The sequence below is a fragment of the Dendrobates tinctorius genome, unplaced genomic scaffold (genome assembly GCF_039654945.1).
Source record: "Dendrobates tinctorius isolate UK_male_01 unplaced genomic scaffold, ASM3965494v1 ptg000130l, whole genome shotgun sequence".
In the NCBI taxonomy this organism is placed as follows: domain Eukaryota; kingdom Metazoa; phylum Chordata; class Amphibia; order Anura; family Dendrobatidae; genus Dendrobates; species Dendrobates tinctorius.
Genome location: NW_027361798.1, coordinates 1,247,539 through 1,274,474, shown reverse-complemented (window position 1 = coordinate 1,274,474; position 26,936 = coordinate 1,247,539). Strand labels below are relative to the sequence as shown.

The 26,936-nt window shown below is 48.1% G+C and overlaps 1 protein-coding gene across 1 annotated transcript in view; it reads left to right on the top strand.

Moving 5' to 3' along the window:
* LOC141047911 (cytochrome P450 2B19-like) overlaps positions 1-26,936 on the top strand; it is a 310,299-nt gene that overhangs the window by 101,344 nt on the left and 182,019 nt on the right. The window lies entirely within an intron of this gene.

Here is a 26,936-nt window from a genome sequence, read left to right as displayed (position 1 = left end):
CTATCCTATTCTATTCCCTATTAATTCTACTGTTAGCTCTAATTAGTGTAGGGAAAGCTTCTGGAGAAGGGATGGAAGATTAGAGGCGTATAGACAGGGTTTATAGTCTTACAGTGTTTCTGCAGTAACCTAAAACTAACAGTCCTTATCAGGGTTATATCTCTTCATTTCTATTCCTTATTAATATCACTGTTAACTGCATTTAGTGTAGGGATTAGTGATGAGCGAGTATACTCGTTGCTCGGGTGTCCTCCGAGTATTTTGGCGTGCTCAGAGATTTAGTTTTTGTCACCTCAGCTGTATGATTTGCGACTGCTAGACAGCTTGAATACATGTGTGGAATGCCTGTTTATTAGGGAATCTCCACATGTATTCAGCCTATCTACAAGTCACAAATCATGCAGATAAGACAACGAAAACTTAATCTCCGAGCACGCTAAAGTACTCGGAGGACACCCGAGCATGCTCGGGAAAACCAGAGCAACGAGTATACTCGCTCATCACTAGTAGGGATGGGTGCTGGAGGAGGGATAGTTTTGACCAGCAACTCCAAGGAATAGAGGGACAATTCATGCCAGGTGTCCAGCTTAAATACCCAATAGTTGTATGGTATAGAGGAATCATACAGGATGAGGGTAGGCTCAGCTAGGAACTTCTTCATCAGCTTCCAAAACTTTTTCCTCCTTGTTAAAGTACCTTGTATATCAGAGCCTGGGCACTGGGTCTAATGAAACTGTCCCAGACCTTTGATAATCTTCCTCTGCTTCTGTTGGACCTGGTGTGTGTCTCCATCGTCTCTCCTGCTTGGTTGTCCCAGGAACTGTGATCTCTGCCACCAGTGTTGTCAGTTGGGAATTTTTCCACAAATTGTTCAACTTAGGCCTTCTGGTATTGCACCATTTTAATAACCCTCTCCACTTCAGGAAGGAGAGATGGAAACTTCTCCTTGTATACTGGGTCAAGAAATTGAACAATCAATAATCAGTGTTGGCCAAAATGCGCATAGCGCGAGGGTCATGGGGAAGACAATGGTTCATAAAGTCAACCATGTGTGCCAGACTGCCAACAGGCAAGACTTGGCTGTTCCCACCAGGAAGTGTCACGCTGTGATGGTCTTTGGAAAGGTAGGGGGACCCTAACTAACCCTGTCTCGGGGGTATTCTTGATGGTAGAGAGGCCCGAGTCTCCGACCTTACTATGCTTCTGATATGCCCTAAGCTGTCCCCTTCTCATCCCTCAAGAGTCCTGGGACAGATATGTTAGGCTATAAACATGTAAGACAAAGAGGAAAAACAAAAAGTAACTTACTTAGAAAAACACCCATCAAGGGTAGGAAGGACTATAAGGAAGGATAGGCATGTACTAATCAAATGGGAATAGGATAATGAGGAAAGCAGACTCCCACAGCAGAAAACAATCTCCAGCAGCAAGTACACATTCTAACACCAGCAAGCCAGGAGGTAAACTTTCGCAGGCTGGAATGTAAAGGTCTGGTCAGGTTTTATAGAGGGAGAAAATTAGCAGATCAGGAGCAGAAACATACTGGAAGCATTATCTACAAACCAACTGACTGCCTTTTCGCACTGTGTTGTCCTGTGCCCCCTGCAAAGTGGGACAGGAAGCTAGGTCTCGTGGATGACCATGTTTTGTTGTGTTCCCACCTGCAAACTGTATGGTGTTATTTTTAAAAATAAAATATGTAGCCCTGAAAATTAATTTAGTTTGAGGGCCACCTGACGGTCCTCCAACATGTACAGTTGTAGCCAAAAGTATTGACACCCCTGCAATTCTGTCAGATAATACTCAGTTTCTTCCTGAAAATGATTCCAATCACAAATTCTTTGGTATTATTATCTTTATTTAATTTGTCTTAAATTAAAAAAACACAAAAGAGAATGAAGCAAAAAGCAAAACATTGATCATTTCACACAAAACTCCAAAAATGGTCCAGACAAAAGTATTGGCACCCTCAGCCTAATACTTGGCTGCACAACCTTTAGCCAAAATAACTGCGACCAACCGCTTCCGGTAACCATCAATGAGTTTCTTACAATGCTCTGCTGGAATTTTAGACCATTCTCCAGGTCCCTGATATTTGAAGGGTGCCTTCTCCAAACTGCCATTTTTAGATCTCTCCACAGGTGTTCTATGGGATTCAGGTCTGGACTCATTGCTGGCCACCTTAGAAGTCTCCAGTGCTTTCTCACAAACCATTTTCTAGTGCTTTTTGAAGTGTGTTTTGGGTCATTGTCCTGCTAGAAGACCCATGACCTCTGAGGGAGACCCACCTTTCTCACACTGGGCCCTACATTATGCTGCAAAATTTGTTGGTAGTCTTCAGACTTCATATGCCATGCACACGGTCAAGCAGTCCAGTGACAGAGGCAGCAAAGCAACCCCAAAACATCAGGGAACCTCCGCCATGTTTGACTGTAGGGACCGTGTTCTTTTCTTTGAATGCCTCTTTTTTTTCTCCTGTAAACTCTATGTTGATGCCTTTGCCCAAAAAGCTCTACTTTTGTCTCATCTGACCAGAGAACATTCTTCCAAAACATTTTAGGCTTTTTCAGGTAAGTTTTGGCAAACTCCAGCCTGGCTTTTTTATGTCTCGGGGTAAGAAGTGAGGTCTTCCTGGGTCTCCTACCATACAGTTGCTTTTCATCCAGACGCCGACGGATAGTATGGGTTGACACTGTTGTACCCTCGGACTGCAGGGCAGCTTGAACTTGTTTAGATGTTAGTCGAGGTTCTTTATCCAACATCCGCACAATCTTGCGTTGAAATCTCTTGTCAATTTTTCTTTTCCGTCCACATCAAGGGAGGTTAGCCACAGTGCCATGGGCTTTAAGCTTCTTGATGACACTGCGCACGGTAGACACAGGAACATTCAGGTCTTTGGAGATGGACTTGTAGCCTTGAGATTGCTCATGCTTCCTCACAATTTGGTTTCTTAAGTCCTCAGACAGTTCTTTGGTCTTCTTTCTTTTCTCCATGCTCAATGTGGTACACACAAGGACACAGGACAGAGGTTGAGTCAACTTTAATCCATGTCAACTGGCTGCAAGTGTGATTTAGTTATTGCCAACACCTGTTAGATGCCACAGGTAAGTTACAGGTGCTGTTAATTACACAAATTAGAGAAGCATCACATGATTTTTCGAACAGTGCCAATACTTTTGTCCACCCTCTTTTTTATGTTTGGTGTGGAATTATATCCAATTTGGCTTTAAGACAATTCTTTTTGTGTTTTTTCATTTAAGACTAATTAAATGAAGATAATAATACCAAAGAATTTGTGTTTGCAATCATTTTCAGGAAGAAACTGAGTATTATCTGACAGAATAGCAGGGGTGTCAATACTTTTGGGCACATCTGTATGAGTGAAGGCCACCTGTAGGCCCTCCAAAATGTATGACTGAGGGCAAGCTGATGGCTCTCAAAAAATTAGGATGTAAACCTGGTTTACATCGTGTAGGAATGGTACCCTGAAATTATAGTGGCCTTGAATCCGGGATTCCTTGTTGTTGACCACAGACGTCCCACTCCAGTCTAGGAGTCCCACTACCTCCAAATGGGGAAATAATGTTTTCTGAGGCCTCGTCTGTGTATCCCAGGGTGAGTTGCAATCTTTCCTTTAAATTCTTGATAGTCTTTGCAAATACTACATAGGCTTCACCAGTTAGTGACAGCTAAATTTTAAAAATCTGACCAGTGTCACTTTATGTGGTAATAACTCTGAACGCATCGGCAAATTCCAGTGATTTTGACAATTAGCAATTTTCAAACTTTGAATGATTATCCCTTTAATTCAGATAATCATTCCATAGCAAAACATTAATGTAACACCCCTTTAGGGCTACCACTGTACCCTGGGAGTTTTGTACGCAGTGCCTCCACCCAAATCTTGATTGGAGCTCTTTCTCTGGGCTGCAGAAGGACAGTTATTTTCTGTCAGGGGCTGATTCAGGAAACCCCTGCCACAGCTCGGTACACACTCAGGAAGCAGGAGTAAAACAGTTTAACAGATTTATTGCTATAAAGCAGAATTGAGGTGGGTTTAAAGGAATAAACATACAATGCAATTAACTGTGCTCTATAAAAGTCATACACACATCACCGTCTAATTAAACTACAACCCTGCAAATATAACGTGGCAAAGACCCCCTCTTCTGTATTTACTCAGTCCAAACATTGGGCCCAGTTGCCGCGGATGTTGGCGCACGCGCAAAGTAACAATCGTGGGTGCACTTAGATGAACATTGATGTCAATAGTTTATGTTGCCTTGTACTCACTGTAAATAGCGCTGATAGAACCACAAGTCTCATAAGGGCACTCACTGTGTCTCTAATGACCGGAGGATTCTTTGGACTCCAGCTGGGAGCTGCAGGATTTAGACCTTTATCCGATGGGAGTGCCACCCAGACTCTCTGGATCTTTGCTCTCTCCAGCAACACAGGTATCTCCGCGGGGTCCCCACACTCTGCAACTTAGGGGAATCAAGGTCCACACCGCTCTGTCTCTCATAACCAGCAGCAGCCACGTTCTCTCTCCTCTGCACATTTCCTTTCTCCCCCAAGTCCCTCCTCCTCCCTTCTTCTATCATCTCACTGGAACAAGGATTCCTGGGAGTTGTAGTCTTCTGCCACTCAGGAGAAAAACAATTAGTGTCTGTAGGTCCCTGTTTAACAGCCACTGCAAAACTCTTCTTAGAGTGTGTAAGCTCCAGCATGCCGGTAGATGCTCTGACAGTTTCCTGTGCAGGTGTTACATTCTCCCCCTGGAGAGTCATTGAAAGTGTCCCATCACGATATGAGGACTCACCACCTGAAACATGAAGGGGGGTTAGAGCATCCTGACTAACATCAAATTTACATGCACACAAACCACCACCTGGACACATGGGAGATACCGGGAAATAAGGCCAAACAGAATTGGAATTAGAGGGTATCAGCCTAGGGACCTCAGTGATATGTCCCATTCTATCATAGGTCAACATCATGCCATCGATGACCAGCCTCCTGTCTTCTCCTTCCAGCTCACTTCCATCAAAACAGGGGTCAAAGCTTTCAGGCTGTAGTTCCCTCTTCTCTTCCTCCGTTTTCACATAGGCTTCCAAACAGACTGGGTGGATGGATAGGGTCTGCGAGTAATTTTCTCCCCCAACTTCCCGACACCACTGAGCTAATGTACGGAAGATGTTAGCATTTGTTCCCACTATGACGGGTGTTGATCTCTCATCTGTCTCTGCCTCTGGGCAGATTAACGCTAAGATGGGTATCTCTTTATCCACCCCAACAACAGTCTTTGGGAATCGTAGTCTCACGGACACGTACCCTCTGTAGGGATAGCACCCACACCACGAGTCCAGACAACAGGTACGTTGGACAAATATCTCTTATACCATCCTTCGAAGATGGACACTTGAGATCCGCTATCCAGCAATACTGTACAGGGTTGACCATTGATATATGCGGAGACATGTGGGGCTGGTCCCACTAAACCTTCAGGCAGTGTGTTTGATGAGGCACTATTGGATGGGGCGGTAGAGTAGGACTTAGCTGCTGATGGGGGCACCGTATGGGATTCTACTGGCCCCCCCTTCCCGTTTCCCGACTGCACCTGAGTGTGATGGGGAAGATGTGAAGAGTTCTTTGAGCTCCACTTCTTCGGACACTGACGAGCCATATGGTCTGGACTCCCACAAACAAAGCACCCTTCTGGTTTCCTACTCTCTACTCTACAGAGGTCATCATTCTTGCTTCCTGAAACCAGGGTTTTCTTCTCGGCTACCTCCGCAGCATTTTGTAGCCGCTGTATTGTCTTGATCTGGGCACTTAACAATTTTGTAATCTGCTCCCCCTGTTTCTCGATGACTGTCAGCAATTCCATCTCTCGGCAGTCGGCTGCTGGCTTCAGGGCAACAGTAGTCACCCGAGGGGATATCTTCTCTCTTTCTGCCAAAATAGCCTCCTCCTTGCAAACTTCCTTAAGCAGCTCATGAAAAGAACCAGGAATCTTCTCTCTATCACTAGATCTCATCCGCTGGGCAATTGGATCATGCGTGAGAGCTCCTCTGAGTACTTGTTCCACACTGATCAACTTCTTTAGGGCTGACTCCACCTTTGGATACTATTCTATGAACCAGCTTGTCTAGTCGATAGAGATAGTCGGACATCTTCTCATCTGGCAGTTGGTAGGTGGTGCGGAGTTTATAGAGAAGATCAGTGGCATCTTCAGGGGATCCAAAAGCATCTTCTAAAGCACTCATATAATCTTGATAAGTTGCTTGTGGCTTGCTCCACCAAGCAACCTACACCACTTCCATAGCAGTACCCCTCAAACTTTCTACTATTCTCTGCTTCTTCACAGCATCAGTGCACTGCCACTCTTCTAAGCACAGCAAAGTGACATCCCTCCAAGTATCTTAGCCTTCTTCTCCAGCAGGGGTGGGGAGGGCACCCGAAAAAGTTCTTAGGCGACGGTAGTTCCCCTCTGGCTGCATCTTTGCGAACTGACTGACTAACTTTCCCAGCGCTGTCATAAGCACATCAGCTGTCTCTTCCTGACTGGTCCTAAATGGAGTAGAGGGCAGACTTACACTAGTCTTTCTAGGCTGAGTGGTTGATCCCTGTTGCCGGGTCTCCACTTCAGACTCAATAGGCCAAGTGATCTTCCATTGTCTACCATGTTCTGGGGACACAGTTATCATGGATGGGAAATATTCTTTCCTTAAAATCTGCCCTGTTGAGATCAGGGCTGTGGGTAATTGTCCCCCTTTTTCCTTCCTGGGGTCAACCACTTTAGGGTGGGCAAGTTCAGTGAGTCGGTTAACTGTTTTCAGTATCTCCTCATCCGACGCATCACGGAGCTCACCACAAAGCTTTGTTCAGCTGCAACCTGCATCTCTTCGCACCACAAATACACTTCTTGCTCTGTTAAAGTCTCCATAGTAAATACTCCTGTGTTAGTTCTGAAATCTCAGCAGTGCCTCCACTGTAACACCCCTTTAGGGCTACCACTGCACCTGTTAGGCATCAGGCTCCTGCCACTGCACAGCAGCAATGCAGAGCCTTACTTCCAGCAGTCTCCCATTCCTCTCCAGCCACAGAGGAGGTTGCTCAGCAAACTCGTCGGTCCAGACACTCTGCCCAGACCAGCTCCGTGGGTTTGCTTGCTGCTGCCACCTCTGGCACAGCTATGTCAATACATGCTGCTCAGCAGCGAGATTCTCCAGGGACCTTGTCGGGCCACTGAGCAAGCCCGTGGAGTGATCTCCCATTGGATATCGAAGGTCACGTGCTCAGGTCCTGCTCCTGTTCGGATTGGCCCATCCGAGAAACAAGGAAGGTCCCGGACGCTTGAGGCTATAAAAGGTTCGCATGGCCGCTCGACCATGCGCTAGGATGAGACTGTATTTACAGACTATGTGGAGTGAGTGATGTATGCACGCATGAATGTCTCTGGTGAATGACTCATTAAGAAACCCCTACCCTTGGTATGCATGTGTTGTGCAGCCTAGCCTACTAGCTCCCAGGCTTTGGCGTAGGTAGGACAGAGGTTGAGTCAGGCATCAGTCCTCACCAGGGACTCGGCACGCCTCAGTGCACGTGCTCCATAGCCAGCGTCTATAGCGGCGTTCGCGGCAGCGACGCCGTGCGTTCAGTGGGCCTAGAAGGACTCTAACCCCGTGTCCTTGAGATACAGTTCTGTGGCCGTACACTGTGCGCTCTTTTGGCTGGGCTCTGTGAGCTTAACACGCTCCGGCATCTACGTTCAGTGGTTGTGCGGCTCTGTGCTTTAACAGAGTTCACGCCTGTTCACATTGGGTGACGTAACCCACGTGTGTCTGGTTTGACACCGCTTAATTCTTCCGCTATTACTTAGCAGCAGTGTACCACCTCTGCACGGTGGACCCCGGGCTGCAAACGCACCTACTATTATTTTATAATTTGGTGCATTCCACCAGCCCTATCATTATCCTAGCGCCCGGGTCTGGCTAGTAATGGTGGATGAACAGCGACTGCTGCAGTACATCCGGTAGCTGCAGGGCAGGTTGGCGGAACTCGAGCGTCCAGCCTCAGCTGCGGATGTTACTGCGGTCGCTGTTCAGGCAGCCACAGAGGCTGTCTCCCGTGTGACCACTGTCATCCCTGCCCCGACTTTGTCCCGCCTCCCACTGGCCGAGAAGTTCTCGAGTGATAGTGCCTCTTGTAGGGGTTTCGTGAGCCAGTGTTCGATACAGCTGGAGGTGCTGGCAGCATGATTCCCCTCCAAGAAGGCCAAAGTGGGATTTATTAATTCCCTCTTGTCGGGCAGGGCTTTGGAGTGGGCCACACCGCTGTGGGAGCGTGGTGATCATGTGGTGCAGAGTGCCTCTCGGTTCCTGGACACTCTGAAGCATGTCTTCCTGGGACCGCGAGTCACCCATGACACCGCGCTACGGCTGCTTGCATTGTCACAGGGTTCGTCTATGGTCAGCCACTTTGCCATCCAGTTACGGACGCTGGCCTCGGAATTAGAGTGGCCAGAAAACGTCCTCATTCTGGCATTCTGGAGAGGTTTGGCTGGCCATGTGACGGACGCTCTGGCCACCAGGGAGATTCCTGCTACACTGGAGGTGCTTATCACCGTCTCCATCCGTATAGACCTTCGCTTTGCGAGCGAAGGTTGGAGCGGACCCAGTGTAGGCAGAGGTTTAGGTTGGCACCCAGTTTTGCTAAACCTCTGGAATCTCTCGATCGGGCGTCCGAGCGTCAGGGGGCTTCCCGCGAGGGATCCAGTCCCCGGCTCGCTCAAGTCCCTGTGATCTGTCATGGTTGCCGGCAGTCCAGTCACTTTGCCAACCAGTGCCCACAGCGGCTGGGAAGACGCTCGCCCCTAGTGGCCATAGGAGGCGACTCACTAGAATCCGCGGTGTTTTCCTCCAAGTTGTCCTTTAAGGGGACACTTGGGTTTGTTCTTCCACTCTGGCGGTGGAGGTTTGCGTGGATTCAAGAGCGGAGGGCAATTTTATGTCATCTGCCTTCGCTCAACGGCACGCTATACCCCTGGTTATGATGTCTACATCAGTCACCGTCAGAGTAGTGAATGGCGCGACTCTGCCCTCCACAGATTATCCAACAAACTGCTCCACTGTCACTCTCGGTGTCTCCATCTCATCAGGAGACGATATCCCTCCTCGTCATGCCCAAGGGTATCGACCAGGTCCTTCTAGGGGTCCCCTGGTTGCGGTATCACTCTCCCCATATAGAGTGGTCCTTGGGGAGAATTCTTGGTTGGAGTAAGTCATGTGAGGGTAGATGTCTGAGGGAATGCATCCAGGTTGCCTCCACCAAGGTCCCCGCAGATCTTTCCTCGCTTCCCAAACACTATCGACAGTATGCGGATGTGTTCTCCAAAAAGGCGGCGGAGACACTTCCACCTCATCGCCCCTATGACTGTCCTATTGACCTCTTGCCTGGTGCTGAGCCTCCTCGGGGTCGAGTCTATCCCCTATCTCTCCCGGACACAGAGGCCATGTCTCAATATATCAGGGAGAATCTGGCAAGAGGATTCATTAGGAAGTCAGTGTCACCAGCGGGGGCAGGATTCTTCTTCATCCAGAAGAAGAGTGGGGAACTACGCCCTTGCATCGATTACAGGGGTCTTAACGCCATCACCGTTAAGAATAAGTATCCTCTACCCTGATATCAGAGCTGTTTGATAGGCTACGGGGAGCGAGAGTGTTTACCAAACTTGATCTGCGGGGGGCTTACAAGTTACAACCTGATTCGCATCTGTGATGGGGACGAACGGAAGACAGCATTTAACACCAGAGACGGGCACTATGAATATCTGGTGATGCCCTTCGGGCTCTGAAATGGCCCAGCCGCCTTCCAAGACTTTGTGAACGATATCTTCCGGGATATGCTTACCACCTCGGTAGTAGTCTATCTGGATGATATTCTCATCTACTCTCCAGATATTGACTCCCACCGGAGAGATGTTTGCAAAGTTTTCGACCTCCTGTGGGCAAACTCCTATGCCAAGTTGGAGAAGTGTGTGTTTCAGCAGGAGTCCTTGCCTTTCTTGGGCTATATCATCTCAGCCCAGGGTTTGGCCATGGATCCTGCCAAGCTACAGGCGGTGATGGATTGGCAGAAACCCCATTCTCTCAAAGCAGTGCAGTGCTTTATGGGGCTCATAAATTACTATCGCCAATTCATTCCCCACTTCTCAACTTTGGTAGCGCCATTGGTAGCCCTCACCAAGAAGGGTGCAAACCCCAAGTTGTGGTCAGAACCTGTCTCCAAGGCCTTCTCCTCTATTAAATCCCATTTCACTAGCGCTCCCATTCTACATCGCCCCGATGTGGATAAACCCTTCATTCTGGAGGTGGATGCCTCTTCTGTCGGTGCTGGAGCGGTCCTGTTCCAGAAGGACTCGCAAGGTCGGAAGCACCCATACTTCTTCTTCTCCAAGACCTTCACGCCGGCGGAGAGCAATTATTCCATCGGGGACCGGGAGTTGCTAGCAATGAAGTTGGCCTTTTCAGAGTGGAGACACCTCCTGGAGGGGGCTCGCCACCCTTTCCAGGTGTTCACCGACCACAAGAATTTGGTCTATTTACAAACAGCCCAGCGGCTGAATTCTCACCAGGCCAGATGGTCCTTGTTCTTCTCCCATTTCCACTTCACCCTGCATTTTCTCTCCGGGGAGAAGAACGTCGGGGCCGATGCTCTCTCCCGCTCCGTGGTGTCATCGGAGGAGGAGCCTCGGCTGATAGTCCCGTCTGAGAGCCTGAGGACTGTGGCTCTGGTCGCCCTCGAGTCTGTACCTCCAGGCAAGACTTTTGTCCCTGCCCATCTGCGACCGGAGGTCCACTCTTGGGCTCATTCGTCCAGGCTGGGTGGACATTTTGGGACCAAACGGACCTCTGAGCTTCTGGCGAGGACGTACTAGTGGCCACATATGGCCCATGATGTCAGGGACTATATACGGGTGTGCGTCTCTTGCACCCAGAATCGGCCCTCTCGGCAGCAGCCCGCTGGATTACTCTACCGTCTGCAGGTGGCTGACAGGCCATGGGAAATGGTCGGTATGGACTTTGTGGTGGGTCTGCCCAAGTCCAGTGGAAGCACCGTCATTTGGGTGGTCACCGATCATTTCTCCAAGATGGTGCATCTGGTACCACTCTCTCGGCTACCTTCGGCACGGGGCCTGGCAGCGTTGTTTATTAAACATGTTTTCCGCCTGCATGGCATGCCGGATAAGATTGTCAGCGACCGGGGTCCTCAGTTTGCGTCTCAGTTCTGGAGAGAGCTCTGTTCTCTGCTCAGCATAGAGCTAAATCTCTCCTCGGCCTATCATCCCGAGACGAACAGGTTGGTTGAGAGAGCCAACCAGACCCTGGTGACATATCTGCGACATTTTGTCTCGGCCAGGCAGGATGATTGGGCACCCTTGCTGCCGTGGGCGGAGTTCGCCTTGGACAACGCTATGGCCGACTCCACCGGTCAGACCCCATTCCTCTTAAATTACGGCCAGCATCCGCGCGTCCCCGTGCCCATGCCTGTGTCGTCCACCGACTCTAGGGTGGCAGACTGAGCGGTGGAGGCACGTGACATTTGGGATCACACGCAGGATGCTATCCAGGTCTCCAAGGAGAGAATGAGGACCTCCACTGATGCACACCGGCACCCTGCTCCGACTTTTGCCCCTGGCGACTTGGTGTGGCTCTCCGCCCGAAACATCAGGCTGCTAAGTTCGCACCGCGCTACATTGGCCCCTTCAAGGTCCTCGAGCAGATCAGCTCTGTGGTCTACCGTCTGGCCCTTCCACCACACTTGGCTATCTCTGATACATTCCACGTGTCCCTCCTTAAGCCTGTTCACTTGTCCCGGTACTCCGAGTCATCAGCCGGGACATCAGACTTGTCTTCGGACAAGTTTGAGGTCAATGCCATTGTGGGATGCAAGGTGATGCAGGGCAAAAAGTTTTATTTGGTGGACTGGAAGGGTCATGGTCCAGAGGCTCGGACCTGGGAGCCAGTGGAGAACATCCACGCTCCGCTCATCATTGTGGCGTTTGAGCGTAGCAAGGCTCAGAGGGGTGGGGGCCCTAGGAGGGGGGGTAATGTTAGGCATCAGGTTCATGCCACTGCTCAGCAGGAATCCAGAGCCTTACTTCCAGCGGTCTCCCAGTCCTCTCCAGCCACAGAGGAGGTTGCTCAGCAAACTCGTCGGTCCAGGCGCTATGCCCAGATCAGCTCCGTGGGTTTGCTTGCTGCTGCCACCTCTAGCACAGCTATGTCAATACATGCTGCTCAGCAGCGAGCTTCTCCAGGGACTAAGTCCCCATGTCGGGCCACTGAGCATGCCCATGGAGTGATCTCCCATTGGAGATCGAAGGTCACGTGCTCAGGTCCTGCTCCTGTTCGGATTGGCCCATCCGAGAAACCAGGAAGGTCCCGGACGCTCGCGGCTATAAAAGGTTCGCATGGCCGCTCAGCCATGCGCTAGGATAAGACTGTATTTACAGACTATGTGGAGTGAGTGATGTATGCACGCATGAATATCTCTGGTGAACGACTCACTAAGAAACCCCTACCCTTGGTAAGCATGTGTTGTGCAGCCTAGCCTGCTAGCGCCCAGGCGTAGGTAGGACAGAGGTTGAGTCAGGAATCAATCCTCACCAGGGACTCGGCACGCCTCAGTGCACGTGCGCCATAGCCAGCGTCTATAGTGGTGTTCGCAGCAGCGACGCCGCGCGTTCAGTGGGCCTAGAAGGACTCTAACCCCATGTCCTTGGGGTAGAGTTCTGTGGCCGTACACTGTGCGCTCTTTTGGCCGGGCTCTGTGAGCTTAACAGGCTCCGGCATCTACTTTCAGCGGTTGTGCAGCTCTGTGCTTTAACAGAGTTCGCACCTGTTCACATTGGGTGACGTAACCCACGTGTGACTGGTTCCACACCGCTTAATTCTTCCGCCATTACTAAGCAGCAGTGTGCCACCTCTGCACGGTGGACCCCGAGCTGCGAACGAACCTACTATTTTATAATTTGGTGCGTTCCGCCAGCCCTAATAGTAACCTGGATGTTATGGAGGGTCTCACCTCTTCTGTACGCAGTGCCTCCACCCGAATCTTGATTGGAGCTCTGTCTCTGGGCTGCAGAAGGACAGTTATCTTCTGCCAGGGGCTGATTCGGGAAACCCCTGCCACAGCTCAGTACACACTCAGGAAGCAGGAGTAAAACAGTTTAACAGATTTATTGCTATAAAGCAGAATTGAGGTGGGTTTGAAGGAATAAACATACAATGCAATTAACTGTGCTCTATAAAAGTCATACACACATTACCGTCTAATTAAACTACAACCCTGCAAATATAACGTGGCAAAGTCCCCCTCTTCTGTATTTACTCAGTCCAAACGTTGGGGCCCAGTTGCCGCAGATGTTGGCGCGCAAAGTAACAATTGTGGGTGCACTTAGATGAACATTGATGTCAACAGTTTATGTTGCCTTGTACTCACTGTAAATAGCGCTGATAGAACCACAAGTCTCATAAGGGCACTCACTGTGTCTCTAATGACTGGAGGATTCTTTGGACTCCAGCTGGGGGCTGCAGGATTTAGACCTTTATCCGATGGGAGTGTCGGTCGGACTCTCTGGATCTTTGCTCTCTCCAGCAACAAAGGTATCTCCGTGGAGTCCACCACACTCTGCAACTTAGAGGAATCAACATCCACACCACTCTGTCTCTCATAACCAGCAGCAGCCACATACTCTCTCCTCTGCACATTTCCTTTCACTTTCTCTACAGCGTCCTCCCCAAGTCCCTCCTCCTCCCTTCTTCTATCATCTCACTGGAACAAGAATTTCTGGGAGTTGTAGTCTTCTGCCACTCAGGAGAAAAACGATTAGTGTCTGTAGGTCCCTGTTTAACAGCCACTGCAAAACTCTTCTTAGAGTGTGTAAGCTCCAGCATGCCGGTAGATGCTCTGACAGTTCCCTATGCAGGTGTTACATTGATAAATAATATTTCCCACATGTCTGCTTTACATCAGCACCATTTTTAAAATGTTGTTTTATTTTGTTAGCATTTTAGGAGGTTTAAAAAGGTAGCAGTAATTTTTCATTTTTTCATGGAAATGTATAAAATTATTTTTTTGAGGGACTTGTCCAGGTTTGAAGTGACTTTGAGGGTCCTGCATATTGGAAAACCCCCAAAAGTGATACCATTTTAAAAACAAAACCTCCTGACATACTAAAAACTGCTGTCAGGTAGTTTATTAACCTTTCAGGTGCTTTTTAGGAATAAATATCAAGTGGCATGATAGGAATGAAAAAGTTGATTTTTACCATCTAAATATAGCTAACTTCTGAACAGGCCACTACAGGCAGCAGACTCTAAGGCCGCTATTTGCTCATGAATTGCTATGGGAAACATCAGGAGCACACAATCATCATCTCAGGGTGCCGATGGGGATAAAGAGGAAGCCCCCACACTCTTTTAAACATTTATATGATATAGTCACAATTGACAGCAGCATCTAAGAGGTTAAACAGATATGGACGGTGCCCCAACACTGACCGTGGCTGATCCAGTAAGTTGTCAGCTATAGTGTACAGCCAACGGCTGCTGGATCGTCACCTGTATGGGGGGATGCTATTCTCTTATATCCCAGGTCAGTTAAAAGATGAATTGACGGTTATTAAGGGGTTAAGAGTCCTACTCCTTACAAATGGGAAAAAATTTCAGAAATCTCATGCACACGATTCCTTACTCCTTTTCTTTCCTGATTGAAATGGAAAACTCTTGCATTTATGAAAGGAGCATGTCAACTTTCAGTGTTTTTGCAGCATTATTTCACCATTGAAAACAATGAGAAAGCGCAAAAACGCAATGTCTGAACATAGCCTAAATGGTGAAGGAGGTGATTTTTCTCTTTTTTTAATTTTGTCTTACATACAAGTGATTATAAAGGAAAGAACACTTTTTCCTATAAAGTCCATTTATTTATTTTTTTGTTTTATTGTCAGTCCTTAAAGTGGAGTAATACTAAGACTTCATTATAAGTTTATGCTTAGAACATACAACACTGCACTTCACCTCTCAAAACAAACCTATTTCAACTCCCTCATCACCTCACTGTCCAATAACCCGAAATGTCTCTGACACTTTTCATTCTCTACTCAACCCAAGAGTACAGGCCCCAACCACGGCGCTCCGAGCTGACGATCTGGCCAATTACTTCAAAGAAAAAATTGACCAGATCCGACAGGAAATTATCTCCCAATCACCTCATACCATGCACTGTCCTCCCTCCCCCACTGCATCTAGCTCACTCTCTGACTTTGAACCAGTCACAGAAGAAGAAGTAAGCAGGCTCCTTGCATCTTCTCGCCCAACCACTTGCATCAGTGACCCATTTCCGTCACATCTCCTCCAGTCCCTTTCCCCTGCTGTTACCCCTCACCTAACTAAAATATTTAACCTCTCTCTCTCTTCTGGTATCTTTCCCTCCTCATTTAAGCATGCCGTCATACATCCACTACTTAAAAAACCATCCCTCGACCAAAACTGTGCCGCTAACTAAAGACCTGTCTCAAATCTTCCCTTCATCTCTAAACTCCTGGAACGCCTGGTCCATTCCCGTCTTATCCTCTATCTCTTTGATAACTCTCTTCTCGACCCTCTCCAATCCGGTTTCCGCTCTTTACACTTTACTGAAACTGCCCTCACTAAATGGTCACTACTCCATGCTAATTCTCCTGGATCTCGCTGCAGCATTCGACACTGTGGATCATCAGCTCCTCCTCACTATGCTCCATTCCATTGGCCTCAAGGACACCGTTCTCTCCTGGTTCTCCTCCTATCTCTCTGACCGCTCCTTTACTGTATCTTTTGCTGGCTCCTCCTCTCACCTTCCCCTTACTGTTGGGGTTCAAGGATCAGTCCTAGGCCCCCTCCTCTTCTCTTTATATACTGCCCCTATTGGTCAAACAATCAGTAGATTTGGTTTCCAGTACCGTCTCTATGCTGATGACACCCAATTATACTCTTCCTCTCCTGACATCACGCCAGCCTTTCTAGAAAACACCGGCGATTGTCTAAACACTGTGTCTAACATCATGTCCTCACTATTTCTGAAACTGAACCTGTCAAAGACTGAACTCCTTGTGTTTCCTCCCTCTACTAATGTACCTATACCCGACATTGCCATTTCTGTGTGTGGTTCCACTATTACTCCCCAGCAACAGGCCCGCTGTCTTGGGGTCATACTTGACTCCGAGCTTTGATTCACCCCCCACATCCGATCACTGGCTCGCTCTTGTTATCTGCACCTCAAAAACATTTCTAGAATTCGACCTTTTCTTACTTTTGACTCTGCAAAAAATCTTACTGTTCCATTTATTCATTCTCGCCTCGACTATTGTAACTCTCTTCTAATCGGTCTCCTTCTTACCAAACTCTCCCCTCTCCAATCTGTCTTGAATGCTGCTGCCAGGATCATATTCTTCACCAGTCGTTACACCGATGCCTCTACCTTGTGCCAGTCATTACACTGGCTACCCATCCACTCCAGAATCCAGTACAAACTTATTACCCTCACCCACAAAGCCCTCCATGGCTCAGCACCACCCTACATCTCCTCCCTTGTTTCAGTATACCACCCTACCCGCGCCCTCCGTTCTGCTGATGACCTGAGGTTAGCATCCTCAATAATCAGAACCTCCCACTCCCGTCTCCAAGACTTTACAAGTGCTGCGCCAATTCTTTGGAATGCACTTCCCAGGTCAATACGATTAGTCATCAATCCCCACAATTTTAAGCGTGCCCTGAAAATGCATTTTTTCAGACTGGCCTACCGCCACAACACATTAAACTAATCTATCCCTATGTGGCACAGCCAAAAGTTTTACCATAACCAGGTTCCCCGCACCATGTTCCCACATGCTTTATGCATCCACTAGCCCTCTGTGTCTGTACTGTTACACACTTAACATTACCGCTGGGCCAAACAATCAGGGCAATTGTTACCACCCACCTTTCGTGTCTACCTCTTTCCTCATAGACTGTAAGCTTGCGAGCAGGGCCCTCATTCCTCTTGGTATCTGTTATAATCTATGTGATTATTGTTATGCTGTAATGTCTATTGTCTGTAGAAGTCCCCTCTGAAATTTAAAGTGCTGCGGAATATGTCAGCGCTATAGAAATAAAATGTAATATTATTATTATTATTCATTGCTCCCAGCAGTGATCTGGGAGTAAGAGATTTGTCCAGGCATCTTTCCCATGCTGTTCCCATTCCATTTGAGTGCTGTTTCAAGGCCTGGATTGGTAATATGCCCAACCGGGCATTTTCCTGCTGGGCCGCTGTCATGTGGGCCACGGGCAGCTGATGTGGCCACTGGCCTGGCTATTCTTCCTGCTGCCAGCCCTCTCTGTGGGCACGGCGGTTATAGTTTCCAACCCTCCCAGGATTTTTTTATCCCACACTGCAGGGAGATAAGCCTCCATGCACCCCATCCTCGCCCGCGGCCCTAGCATGAGACCCCCCCCGATCACGTAACCCTGTGCGCACATCCCTGCCTCTTGGTATCTGCAGGAGTCTGCTGTGCTGGTTGTCATGGTGCTGGATGAGGTAAGTATGTGGGGGTTCAGAAGTGGTTTACAGGGTAGATGTAGCGGAGCCGCATGTGTGCGAGGTGTACGGAGCGGAGCCGCGTGTGTGTATGAGGTGTACGGAGCGGAGCCGCGTGTGTGTATGAGGTGTACGGAGCGGAGCCGCGTGTGTGCGAGGTGTACGGAGCGGAGCCGTGTGTACAAGGTGTACGGAGCGGATCCGCGTGTGTACGAGATGTACGGAGCCATGTGTGTATGAGGTGTATGGAGTGGAGCCTTGTGTATGGAGTGGAGCCGCGCATGTACGAGGTGTACGGAGCGGAGCCGCGCATGTACGAGGTGTACGGAGTGGAGCCGCACGTGTACGAGGTGTATGGAGTGGAGCCGCGCATGTACGGAGCGGAGCCATGTGTGTACGAGGTGTATGGAGCGGAGCCGCGCGTGTACGAGGTGTATGGAGCGGAGCCGCGTGTGTACGAGGTGTATGGAGCGGAGCCGCATGTGCATGGGGTATGCGGAGCCGTGTGTGTACGGAGTGGAGCCATATGTCTACGGGATGAGCAGAGCCAAGTGTGTACGAAGCATACAAAGCGGGCTTTTCCCACGGACACAGGAGTATACGGCGGAGCCCCGAGGAGCATTTTAAAACTCGCACATGACGTTCCACCGGAAGTGATGTGCTGGAAGCTGACCGGAAATGAGATAATTTCATGAGGAGATTGTGACGGAACTAGGAATGCTTCAGATCCATCACCATGTCCTCCGACAGCGCAGACAGCAGGATCCCCTTGGAATTGGGGATGCCGGCCATGTGAGCGGATCATGATATGTCCTGCACCGGGAGGCTCAGGTGGGCACTACAATGGGAGCCGGGCTGCTTTACTATCTTTATAGAATCTTTATTTCTTTCTCTCTGTTTCTTTCTCATTCTCTGTTCTGTCTTTCCCTCATTTTCTTTCTCTCTCTGTTCTTTCTTTCTCTCTCTAATCTTTCTTTTTTCTTTCTCTCTACCTGTTCTTTCTTTCCCCTCTTTCTTTCTTCTTCTTTCCTCTCTTTCTTTCTCTCTGTCCTTTCTTTCTTTACTTCTTTCTTCCTCTCTCTTTGTTCTTTCTCTGTCTCTCTCTGTTCTTTCTTTCTCTCTGTTCTTTCTTCTTTCTCTCTCTGCTCTTTCTTCTTTCTCTCTCTGCTCTTTCTTCTTTCTCTCTCTCTCTCTCTCTCTCCTTTCTCTCTCTCTGTTTTCTTTTTTCTCTCTCTCTGTTTTCTCTCTTCCTTAGTGCCAGTCAGTGTGCCCATAATGCCAGCCACTGTGCCCTCAGTACCAGTCAGTGTGATCAGCAGTGCTAAATGGGTGCAGTTGGGCGTGGACATGGGTGTGACTAGTTGCAAAATGGATGTGGCTGGGGTGTGGCCTAAAACTTGCAGCGACGCGCTGCGCGCGCCGCAGTCTTTCTCCCTCTTTCCCTTCTTCAAAAGTTGGGAGGTATGATAGGGGCGGCTATGACCAGGGGGTCTGGTTGCCTAATGGATAGCAGTTCTGCCAAGAATTCTGTCACCATGTGTACAAAAGGGGACAGAGCATTGGGAGGAGTACTGTACCTAAAAGCAATAAATAGGACTGAGCTGAAATACTGGGCACAGCTGTGACTACATGTTATATAGTCATGTTAATCTCCTCTCACTTCTTGTAACCTACAAGTGTACAAAGATGTTATATAGTCACCATGTGACTAGTGGGCCTGTGTAACTTCAAATGCCAGGGCTGAATTTTAGTCCCAGACCAACCCTGGCTGTTTCCATCCATTTATGCAATTTTCCTGCCCCCCAGACATCATGGGAGGGTCTGCTGGAAAAATGCCAGAGTTTCCCCTTGACACTCATTACTCAAATCAAGCACTCGAGCAGTGGGACATGCTCAATTCGAATAATGAGCACCCGAGCATCTTAGTGCTCACTCATCACTACTCCTTGCCACTCTCTGCCCTGCTTAGACTTCATTATTATTTATTATACTCCATGGTGTCAGTAGTAGGAAGCTGTCATGATCCATACCAGGTTTTGAGTCCTCTTTTCCCTTTTTTCCAGTCTGGTCATGTCAGGGGTTAACCTTTCTCTGCCTCTGTCAGGGTTCAGATTGGCTATTTATCACCGTTGCTTCCTGCAGGTTTTGTCAGTTATAGTCTCACCAAACAGCTGCTGTAGTCAACTCCTTTCGCTCCGATTTGTCCTGCTGCGTTTACTGTCTCAACCCGTGTTTCTGTTTCCCCTATTCCCGTCCTGACTCAGTGTTTTCCCTGTAAGTGTGCTTGACTTCCTGGTTTTGACATGGCTTGTATCCTGACCTGCTTCTGTCGATTGTCTTTGGCTTATTCGCACCCGTTTGGCTTTGACCTTCTGGCTTGTCTCTGACTTTGCTTTTGCTCCTCCCCTTTTGTACCACGCTCTTTGTTTGTTGCAGACTCAGCTTGTCTGACTATTCTGCTGCCATCTAGTGGTAGTTTGTGTTGCTGCATTGCAGGCCTGCACTGGAAGTGTGCAGTCCTTCTTCCACTTTATTGCTATCTACTGGAGTCTGCACATACCTGCATTGCAGTTGAATGATATTATAACTGACCAAAAGAAGACAGCTTTTTTTTCTCTGCTCTGCTTTCTATGGATCGGCTCCGTACCCTGGCGGATCAGGTGTCTAGTTTGACGCAACTTATGCAGGATCTGTCTGTGGAGCATAGGACCTTGGCCATGTCTCATAACCACCTGCAAAGGGAGTTTTCAGAAATGGTAAAATCTTTGCAGAGATCTTCTCCCCAGTCTGTCTGTAAGCACTCTGACAATGTGGATGTTTCATTGCTCTCTTCTGAACCTACGGTCAGGCTCCCAGATACCTTCTCCGGGGAAAAGAAGTTCTGTACGTTCAAGGAGAGTTGCAAGTTATTGTTTTCTCTTAGACCCCGATCTTCTGGAGATGAGAGTCAGCGGGTGGGGATAATCATTTCCTTACTTTGGGAGGGACCTCAGTCATGGGCTTTCTCTTTACCTGCTTCTGCCACTGAACGTGTGTCTGTGGATAGGTGCTTTGAGGCCTTAGCACTTATTTTCGAAGAGCCTGACTGGGTCAGAGTGGCAGAAGACACAATCATGGGTCTCTTTCAGAGTAAGCTCTTTTCCAAATGGTATTGCTTCGAGTTTCGACGATGGTTCACTGAAGTATCCTGGGACGACTCTGCGCTGAGATGTCAGTTCAGGAGAGGACTGTCGGATCATCTGAAGGAAGCTCTGGATCTCCATCCACCACCCAGTTCATTGGAGGAGGCTATGTGTTATAAGTTTATACTAAAGTTCTATGAAACCCGATGACGTGGGTCATAAATGAAGACAAACACGGTACATCACAGTTCAAGATGTATATATATGCACTTCAGATGAGAGATGCAATCTGCAACTCTACAGATAAGCAGGCAAATAAGACAGTCTCAATGTGTGCAGATGTAGTAGTACAGACCGAGGGAGCGAGTACCAGTCCAGCAATGCAGGATCCAGGGCCCAGAGCCTGGGCCGGCTCCTAATGGAGGGCAGACCATAGCAGAGGTGGGTGCAGAGCGGGTGTAAGCAACAGAGTCCTTCCGTGGTACGTAGATCCAGAAACAAGCGGGTATTCTGAAGAGTAGAAGAGGCAAGCAGGTTGCAAGTCCTTTCAGCTTGGCAGCAAGTAGAGTACAAAATACACAAGCAAGGTATAGTGTGCAGAGATCCTTTATATATACAGCAGACAGGAAACAAGGAGTATCAGACAGGAAACAAGATGGCCCCCGTGAAGCCAGCAACTCCATTTTCGGTAAGGGCAGAATCCAACCGAACTAAGGGTGGGAGCAGACAAAACAGGTACACAGTACCAGTCCTTACACTATGGCTTAGGCTATCCATATGGATCGGAGGCTGCGAGAGAGAGGTGTTGCATAGAGGGAGGTTCCTTTGCTCCCTGCTAATCCCGTTGTTTTGCCACCATCTGAATCTATGGAGGTGGGGGCCACCAACCTCAAGGAGAAAGAGAGGAGATGGTGAAGTGAAGGAAAGCTGTGTTTCTTCTGCGGAGGTCCTGAGCATTGGAAGGTGGACTGCCCCTCTTGCCCTTCGTCTAACAAGCTGCCGAGTCTGGGTGATTGTCGTGGAGGCCATCCAGACTCTCAGGTACCTTTTTCTGCTTTTTCTAAAATTTTGTTAGAAGTGGAACTTTGTTGTGGGAGAGGCTTCACACCCACTTCTGCCTTCGTGGATTGTGGGTCATCCAAGAACTTTATTGACTCTAACTTGGTGACCAAGTGTAAGTTAGGTCCAAGAAAGACAGTCAGTTAGGAGTGCCAGCCATGCGTGAATTAGGGTATGAGATGCAGCTCCAGCCGGGTTCCTCAGAAGAGGAAAAAAAAGGGTTGCGGAGCTTGGTGACCCGGTCCAAAGGAACGCAAAACAAGGGGGATGAGAATATTAGCAATACTTATTTTTATTAGATAGATCTATCTAATAAAAATAAGAATTGCTAATATTCTCATCCCCCTTGTTTTGCGCTCCTTTGGACCGGGTCACCAAGCTCTGCAACCCCTCTATCTAATAAAAATAAGAATTGCTAATATTCTCAACCCCCTTGTTTTTTGCGCTCCTTTGGTCCGGGTCACCAAGATCTGCAACCCAAGTGTAAGTTAGGGACAGTTAGGCCTGGAGACTCCTGTTCACATTGTTGCCATTGACAAAACACCGCTGGCTAAGAATGTCATTACATTTGTCTCGGAGGAGTTTCTCCTCAAGATGGGGGCTTTGCATCAAGAACGCATTTCTTGTTTTGTTGTGGACAGTCTTCCTGTGAGACTGGTGTTGTGGTTCCCATGGTTACAGTTACATAATCCTTTGATAGGTTGGGAATCTCGGGATATTATTAAGTGGGGTCCTAATTGTACTAAGGGTTGTCTTACTCTGTACTTGTGTCATCCGTTAATCTGTAAGGTATTCCAGAGTACCTGAAGGATTTTGAGGATTTTTTTTCCGAAAAGGAGGTTGAGGTCTTACCACCACATCACCCTTTTGACTGTGCTATCAATCTGGTCCCGGGTGCTAAATTGCTCAAGGCCCGTCTGTACAACCTCTCTTACCCGGAGCGAACTGCTATGAAGGAGTATATTTCTGAAAGCCTACGCAAAGACCACATTCGTCCCTCTGTCTCCCCTGTGGCGGCTGGATTTTTTTTTTGTAAAAAAGAAAGATGGTGGTTTGTGCCCGTGCCTCAATTTTTGGGAATTAAATAAGATCACAGTGAGAAAAGCCTATCCCCTCCCGCTCATCCCTGACTTTTACAAAGAAATTATCCAGGGCCAAGTGGTTTTCTAAATTGAATCTCGGGGAGCATATAACCTAATTCGTATTTGTGAGGGGGATGAGTGGAAAATGGCATTTCTCACTTCTGAAGGGTTATTTGATAATTTGGTTATGCCCTTTGGTCTCACTAATACAAAAATACAGCAAAAAAGGCAGAGATGCTTTCCTGCCAAGGCCTCCAAACAAATCAGGATGCAATGGACCCATATAGTTAAGATGGCGGCAACACAGGTGCAAGAATACCAATGAAACAACGGCTCACATCCTACCAATCCATGGAGGGGGTGGCTGCTTGGTATACAAATTCACAATGAAAACTTGTATGTGGCTCTGTTCACACTATGGCAATGCACAGCATCCAGGTTTACGCCCTTCTATTAGATCAAGAGGGCTGCCCAGCACTATCAAGATGCATCCCATGTGAACAGGCACCATAGTTTCCAACTAATACCTCACATTTTTTAATGTGTTTTTTGCACTTTTATTCGGGATGCAGTTGGGCCCATTTGTCTTGTAAACTGTGGTGCCTGTTCACATGTGATGCAGCTTGATAGCGCTGGGCAGCCCGCCTGATCTAACAGAAGGGCGTAACTAATAGGCTGTTAACCTGGATGCTGTGCATTGCCATTGTGTGAACAGAGCCACATACAAGTTTTCATTGTGCATTTGTATACCAAGCAGGCACCCCCTCCATGGATTGGTAGAATTTGAGCGGTTGTTTCATCGGTATTCTTGCACCTGTGTTGCCGTCATCTTAACTATATGGGTCCACTGCATCCTGATTTGTTTGGAGGCCTTGGCAGGTAAGCACTTCTGCCTTTTTTGCTGTATTTTTGAATTTTTGGAGGATTTTCAAATCCTCTTTTTGTGCTATTGCTGTTTAGTGTTAGAGACTCGTAAACGTGGGGATCCGTGACGAGGATTACGAGCTTACGTATTTTGGCCAAAATATCAACTAATATCTCACTAATGCACCAGCCATTTATCAGAATTTTTTTAACCATGTATTTTCTGATTTCATTGGGTGCTTTATGGTGGTGGTTTATTTAGATGATATCCTTGAGCTTTCATCTGACAAACAAGTTCACATGGATCATCTACGTGCGGTTCTCCAGATGTTACGGGAGAACTTGCTTTTTGCTAAACCTGAAAAATGCTCCTTTTTGTCCAAGACTTGTCCTTTCTGGGGTTCATCCTGTCTGACAAGGGGTTTCAAATGGACCCTGGGAAGGTACAGGCCATTGTGAATTGGGTACAACCCAGAGATTTGAAGGGTCTTCAACATTTTTGGGGGATTGCCAGCTATTATAGGAAATTCATTAAGTGGTTTTCGCAGGTGGTCAAACCCCTCACTGATCGTACCCGTAAGGGAGCTGATCTCAAAAACTGGTCAGTTCCGGCAGTGGTGGCATTTGCTTTATTGAAAAAATGCTTTATGTCTGCTCCTGTTTAGGTCCAGCCTGATCCGTCTGAACCGTTCATCATTGAGGTGGATGCATCGGAGGTGGGGGTGGGGGCAGTACTGTATCAAGGACCCGCCACTTTGACTAATCTGAGACCCTGTGCTTTCTTATCGAAAAAATTCTCTCCTGCTGAGAAAAATTATGATGTTGGGAATTGGGAGCTTTTGGCCATTAAGTTGCCATTAAGAATGGAGGCAATTTTTGGAGGGGGCTGTCCATCGGATCATGGTGATTACAGACCACAAGAATCTTTCTTATATTGAGTCTGCCAAACGTTTGAATCCCAGACAGGCTAGGTGGTTGCTTTTTTTTCACGCTTTAACTTTTCCATCACCTTTTGCCCGGGTTCCAAGAATGTGAAAGCGGATGCTTGGATCCGATATCACCTCCCGAACCTCCTTCCTCCATTCTTCAGCATGGGGTGGTTGTGGCAGTGGTGTCCTCAGAATTGTAGATTGTAGAGATTCGTGAGGCTCAGTCTCTTGCTCCTCCGTCATTGCCTGACAATAAGCTCTTTGTCCCTGTTCAGTACCGGTTGAGGGTGCTCCAGGAGTTCCACGATTCTGCTCTTAGCGGGCATCTTGATATCTCAGCCACGCATAGAGCTATTGCGAGGCAGTTTTGGTGGTCCTTTATGGCCTCTGATATCGCTGTGTTTGTGTACTCATGTGATACTTGTGCCCGTGCTAAAATCTCTCATAACCGGCCGGCCGGGGAATTGGTGCCGTTGCCAATTCCGGATTGACCTTGGACTCATTTGTCCATGGACTTTATCACTGATCTCCCTCCTTCCAATAGCAAAACTGTGGTCTGGGTGGTGGTGGACAGATTTAGCAAACGGGTGCATTTTGTACCTTTGGCAGGACTGCCTAATGTGGATAAACTTTCTAGGTTGTTTGAACACGTGGTGCGATTACATGTTGTGCCTATGAATATTATTTCTGATAGAGGGGTACAGTTTGTATCCAAATTCTTGAGGGCTTTCTGTAAAAGGTGGGGGATTAGTTTGGCCTTCTCTTCAGCCTATCATCCCGAAACTATCGGTCAGATGGAGAGGACCAATCAGTCCCTTGAACAGATTTTGCAGTGTCCTGCCACGTCTCAGCAGGATGATTGGTGCTCTTCATTGCCAGTGGCTGAGTTTGCCTTTAAAAATCGTATTAATCAGTCCACTGGAACCTCTCTGTTCTTTTGTAATTAAGGCTTTCATCCCCATTTTGGTGAGTTTTCTAGGATGGACTCAGGGTGTCCAGGGGCTGATGTGGCCATTCAGCAGTTGAGAGAGGTATGCAGAAAGGTCCAGAGGAACATTGGGAAGGCTCAGGGTAAGCATAAACATTTTGCTGATAAGCGACGGTCTACAGGACCTATATTCCTGGTGGGAGATAAAGTATGGTTGTCTACCAAGAATATTTGACTTAAAGTTCCCTCTGCTAAGCTAGGTCTTAGGTTTATATGTCCTTATGAAATTATTGAGGTTATCAATCCAGTTGCCTTTCGCTTACGTCTACACCGTCACTTCGGATCCCCAGTGTGTTCCATAAGTTTCTCCTGAAGCCGTTTGTTCCTTCCTCTGCTGGGTCTCCAACCCCTCCGCCTCTGGTCTCTGTGGATGGTCAGACTGAGTATGAGGTGAAACGGATTGTGGATTCGTACATGGTCCGCAGTTCATTGCAGTATCTTATATATTGGAGGGGTTACAGTCCTGAGGATTGATCCTGGGTCCCGGCGCGATCAGTTCATGCTAATTAATTGGTTCGGGCGTTTCATGGCGATATCGTGGGAAACCTGGGGGTCTGGTGCCCCCCCCTTGAGAAGAGGGTACTGCCATGATGCAGACCGGGTTTTGAGTCCTGTTTTCCCTTTTTCCTGGTCTGGTCATGTCAGGGGTTAACTTTTCTCAGGTTGGCCATTTATCACTGCCGCTTCCTGCAGGCTTTGTCAGTTATAGTCTCGCCTACGGCTGCTGTAGTTAATTCCTTTCGCTCTGATTTGTCCTGCTGCATTTACTCTCTGAACCCGTGTCTCTGTTTCCCCTATCCCGTACTGACTCAGTGTTTTCCCATTAAGTGTGGTTGACTTCCTGGTTTTGACATGGCTTGTATCTTGACCTGCTTCTGTCATTTGTCTTATCCGCTCCCGTTTAGCTTTGACCTTCTGGCTTGTCTCTGACTTTGCTATTGCTCCTCCCCTTTTGTACCACGCTCTTCGTCTGTTGCCGATTCAGCTTGTCTGACTATTCTGCTGCCATCTAGTGGTAGTCTGTGCTGCTGCATTGCAGGCGTGCCCTGGGAGTGTGCAGTCCTTCCTCCACTTTATTGCCATCTGGTGGAGTCTGCCCATACCTGCATTGCAGATGGATGACAGAAGCTGAATAGAGTTCTTCTTCCTGTTTGTTTCCTACACTGATCATAGGAGTGCATTCTGCAGATGTGCAACTACTGAATGTGACACTAACTTTGTACTGGGGATTTGCTTTAAGTTGATCACAGACAATGCAGTCATACTT